This window comes from Gavialis gangeticus, unplaced genomic scaffold (genome assembly GCF_001723915.1).
Source record: "Gavialis gangeticus isolate Ggan-Ray unplaced genomic scaffold, GavGan_comp1, whole genome shotgun sequence".
Lineage (NCBI taxonomy): Eukaryota > Metazoa > Chordata > Crocodylia > Gavialidae > Gavialis > Gavialis gangeticus.
In genome coordinates, this window is record NW_017728980.1 from 1,223,684 (window position 1) to 1,228,918 (window position 5,235).

Genomic DNA, 5,235 nt, shown 5'->3' on the forward strand with positions numbered 1-5,235 from the left:
CCCCGGGGGGGGGGGGGGGGGGGGAGTGTGCTTTAATTAGCACAGCTCCAAGAGCCGTATTAATTAAAAGTGCCCAGAGTGTCACGTGCATCAGTGTCCTCGTGCTGAAAAATGGCAGTGCGACACTTTGAACAAAAGCTTGAACAAACTTTAGTTTAAAGCACCCCACCACCATTCTTCAGTGCGGGGACACTGACACACACGACACTGGAGTCTGCTGGAGCGCAGTAATCACCACACTCCAGCAGACTCGATTACTGGGATTCCAGCGCGTCAGAGCGGCCTCCCTGCAGGTGTACAGGAGGAGCCTTATGGTTCCTTTGCCAAGGAGCTTATAGTCTTGTATAGATAGATAATTTGGGGAAGAAAGCATATTGCAGTAGTGGGTTAAATAAACAAGGAAGTGGAGAATGCTCCTGGGAGAGTCATTTTGGCACATATTAAAAGTAAATGTTTTGCTTCTATGGTATTCCAGTTTTAAATGCAACTTTGACCAGGTTCAGCAGTGGGAACAGAGTGCCCTTAGAGAGACTGATGGTGGAATAAGAGGTTACAGTTCAGAGCCTGAAGTAGAAAATAGATCTGGAAACAGAAACGGCATAGGTCAGAGTTCAATCCCCTGGCTGTTGCTGGTCCTGCGTTATATAATCCTTTTACAAACTAATCAAGCTCTACCTTAACACTAGTTAGGTTTTCTTGTCCTCGCTACTCCTACAGTAAAGCTGTTCCAAAACACCATTCTCTTAATGGTTAGAAACCTCATAACTTCCAGCCTAATTTTATTCATCATCACCTTATACCCTCTAGTTCTTGTGTCAACACTGTCCTTTAGCTTAATTCGTTCTTCCAAAGAATTTGATTTCAAAGGAAGACAGTGAGGTTGCCAGGCACATCTTGGCCTCCTGTCCTATGTTCCCTTTACCTCCCACTGTTCTCTCACACAGACACTTGGGTGATTGCCAATGACACTCCTCAGGCAGGAAAGGAAGCCAACACTGCCAGCTTCAGCCAAAGTTCAAATGCATCACCACACCTAATTTCAGTGCCCCAGTGACCTAAAAGAATGAGTATTTCTGACATCTTAAAAAAGGATGTTAAAAAGCAAGTTGTCTTTCTGTCTTCTTGTTGACTCCCCATTATTTACAAACCACTCCTATTCCCATTTTTTGTCCATTTTCTCTTATTTGCAAAAATAGAAAAAAATTTCAGTCCTTCTATTTTTTTAATGAATTACGTTCACACTACATATAAGGCCAATAAAATAATTACTGACAAACATTTAGGATGTACAAGGCATTTCTGGCCTGACAGTAAATTGGGATTTGGGGTTTATACTACTTGATAGCATCATCTACAGGTTCCCCTCGCTTTATGCAGGTTCTATATATGCAAATTTGCTCTTATGCGATGATCTTTTTTATACTCAAAATTAGTTATACGCAAGGTAAATTCACTCTTATGCCATCAGCTGCAGGTAAGTGTGGGGAGAGGGGAAAGGGCTGGGGGGCAGATCAAGGCCCCAGCGGTGAGGGAGGGAGCAGGGCACAGGCAGGAGCAGGGGCTGCGGTGAGTGGGGCCTCGATCTGCTCCCCCACCGCTGGTGAGGGAGGGAGTGGGGCTGGGGTAGAGGCAGGTGCTGCACTGCTGGGGCCGGGCTGGGTCAGGGCTGGTGCCAGGGGCTGCGCCAAGCTCTTCCCAGCAGGGGGCAGTGGTGGCAGTGCTGGAAAGAAGGCTACAGGGGGAGCCTGCAGCTACCCCAAAATTCACTGTAGCCCCCCAACCACCCACCCAGTGCTGCTGCCCGCCCTGAGTGCAGTGCAGTGCAGTGCAGCCCCCTGCCAGGAAGAGCCTGGCACCGCCCCGACGCCAGCAGACTTACCCGCTGTGAATGCAGTTGAGATCTTGGAATGTATCCCTATGTATCCCTATTTGTTACCTTGTAAAGTGGGTTCCCTTTATTCAAATTTGAGTTATACACAGTTTTTCAGGAATGCACCTACCACATAAAGCGAGGGGAACCTGTAGTTACAAAACCAGTGCAGCAGCCTCACCTCCTCATTAGCCAAACCCACATCTAGTAGGAGTGGAGCAGCAAAGATGCCGTAGGTGGGGCCTGCCGCATGGAGTATCTGCAGCAGTATGCCTGACCTTTTTTTGACAGACAATTCCCCCTCACATCTTACAAAATACCCACCTCTGGTATTCTACAGCATTCTTAAATGATTACTGCTGCCTAAAGGAGAGCTTCTTTTTATCAACTTTATACTTAATGTAGAAGAGCATTAACACCTACAATATAATGCAAGAGGTAGCTCAGCTCAATCAACTGGAACCCGTGGTTCTTTACAGAGTATGGTTTCTGCTTTGTTCTTTGATGGTTGTTCTTTGATGATTGCCGAGTCCGATCTGCAAGTAACAGTCCCACCCACAGGCAGAGCATACCTATGCACTAGCAATGCTCTGAATCTGAGCCACAGATTCTTTCCTCCTCTGACACCAGTCATCACAAAACCTGATCCAGTCCACCTCGCAGAGCCTCACTCCACCTGCAAGCCAACTCTGCCAACCAAAGCAGCATTCTGCACTCCTTTCCCAATCAGCCACAGAGATTCCAGAGGATGCCAAGTCATCGTTGCAAGCACCCCAAAATCTATGCAGCAGTCTGCTTCTTTCTAGACCCTTCGCGAACTGCAGAGTACAGCACATTCACACTTTCACATTTGTCACCCAGCCTTGCCATCTTATTTGAAGAATTTTATGCAGGCATCTGATATGAAAGCTGTTTAGTCTTTTGGTATGTTTGGAGTAGGTCATTTATGTTTCTAAGCCATATAGAAGACTGGAAAAACACATCTCATAAATATGGATTTTCACTTTAGTTGACAGTTTGTTATTGTTTCAGGCTCTATCTTGCAAAAGACCAAAGTTTCTGGCTGCTTTGCCAATTCTACTAGCAAACTCAGCACCAAGATCCACATTGCTGGCAAACAGTAGAGCCAAAGGAGAAAAACTGGTCAACAACATCCAGACAACTACCATCTCTAGGGTGATATCTGGAACTGGTTCTAATGAGCCTTGGTGCATGATAACAGTCCTCAGGCTTATTGCTAGCCCAAAGATTTTAAATGAGTCAGAGAACTTGGTAATGAGATGTTGTAGGGTGTGGCAGAGCACCTGCAGTGCCTACCACTTCAAGGGTTGAGTCAAGCAGCCAGCAGGTGCTTGATTGCAGCAGCCATTTCAAAACACTGGCTGCCTATATAAATACAGCAGCTTGCAGAAGGCAGAAATATCACCTAGCTGAGCTGCAGGAGGAACAACCAGGAGGTAAGGGCAAGAGCTAATGGGGATGGCTAGGAATCTCTTGGTTCTGGGTACAACCTAAAACTGCACTCTTATGATCACCTTCACCTTTGTCTTGGCTATCTCTGGAATTGGGTACAGCCCTGACTAACAGTGTCAAAACCCTTTGTTAAATCCATAAAAGCCATGTACAGTGGGATATGTTTCCTCTGCACTTGTCCTGTAGTTGTCTTACAGAGGAGACCATGTCTATGATGGACCTTTCCAAGCACAAGCCACCCTGGTTCTCAGGGCAGATTCTCTCGGCTAATGTCTAGGTAAAAGAATACAGCTTAAGATTTTTCCCATGACGCTGAGACAAGAGATACCTCTGTGATTATTACAACCTGTCGCAGGGCACTTGCATGCCCCGCTCCTAGTGGGACTCGAATTTAAGGAGGAAGGTGTGTCGCAGGGCATCAAAGTGCCCTTCTCCTATAAAGGGTTACAGGTGCCGGTTGCCAGGGCAACCACAGTTGGCCAGCTGACCAGAAGAGAGCAGGGCAGGGCCTGGCCTATACAGACAGCCCAGGCTAAGGCCAAGAAGGCAGTTCCCCTCTGGCAGCTGAGGAAGTAGGAGCTCTGTTGAAGCAGGAACAGTAGAGAAGCCCGATGGCCTGAGCAGCTTCAGTGGAAGGAGACCAGGTGGAGGAAGCCCTGGTAGGGATTTGGAAAGATAAAGGGCCTGATGGTTTTGAGTTTGTTAGCCACGAGGCCTATCTTTGAGTTGGAGCAGATTGGCTCATGTTGTTGTATTTTGTTGTGTGTAGTTACACCGGAGGACCGGGTGAGGCTATAAGGGGTTGGAGGAGGCCTCATAAGAGCGCCCCAGTAATGTGGGGGTTCCTGGTGCCGGAGGGGGTGCTGCATTTTTGGGGTGTCTCAACCCCGGCCCCAGTGTGGGCAGTATCGATAGGAGCCCCAGTGGGGTGCAAGACCTGGAAAGGGGGTCTGGAGGCCAGGCACGGCTAAGACCACCTGAGCCTCAATTGCAGGAATCGTGAGGGAAGGCCCCAGGGAGGGCGCACGAGAGTGGCGCACTGAGCCCCAGGGAGGGCCGCTAAGAGAAAATAAGCCCGGAGGGCATCTGCGAGGGCGCGGACAACAAGAATAGACTCATCAACATCCGGTACAGCTGAGAAGCCTGGGGCGTGGTATAAGGGGTGGTAGGAGCCACATATAGCCCATGAGGCTGGGTGCACCAATTCAACCTATACAGAACAGGGGCCAGGAGAAATAAGAGCACTGTGTCCAAGGGGACAAAAGGCAGCCTCCCTTATAATACCTGTGTCATCCAAGACGTGGCGGGTGAGAACGAGGGTGCTTGACAGACAACTTGGCACGGTAGGGGGCGCCAGGAGAGATCACAGCTGCTCCTGGGTCCCCGCCCTGTGACAGTCACTTCTGTCTCCTTTGTTTTTACAAAGTTGGATGAAACAAGCATCCTTGAAATCTTAAGGCAGTTTCTTCCTTCTGTCAGAGTAGGAGTACCTCATGCAATCTTTGCAGCAAGTCTTTGTTTGCACATTCCCAAACTTCAGCAGGTAAAGTCAGATCCTGAAGCTTTGTTATTTGGAATCTTTTTTGATGCATTGTTCAAGTTCCTTTAGTGTAGGTTTGGCATCCAGCAAAGAAATAGCTTGAAACCCAGGCAATTCATCTAGCACAGGCTGGTCTACTACAGACTCCCCTGAGTGTATCATTCCATAGTGTTCACTCCACCTCTCCAGCTGCCTCCCTTTATCCAGGGGTGGGCAATTATTTCAGCTGGAGGACTGCTTAACAAGCTTTGGTTAGCTGTTGAGGGCCGCAACGGTAGCCTCACCCCGACAGGTGCCTGGCCCCTTGGTTGCAGTCTTGGGACTCAAAGTCCCATCCCTAACCCCTGACCTG

The 5,235-nt window shown here is 48.5% G+C and overlaps 1 protein-coding gene across 1 annotated transcript in view; it reads right to left on the bottom strand.

Moving 5' to 3' along the window:
• EI24 (EI24, autophagy associated transmembrane protein) overlaps positions 1–5,235 on the bottom strand; it is a 45,067-nt gene that overhangs the window by 16,918 nt on the left and 22,914 nt on the right. The window lies entirely within an intron of this gene.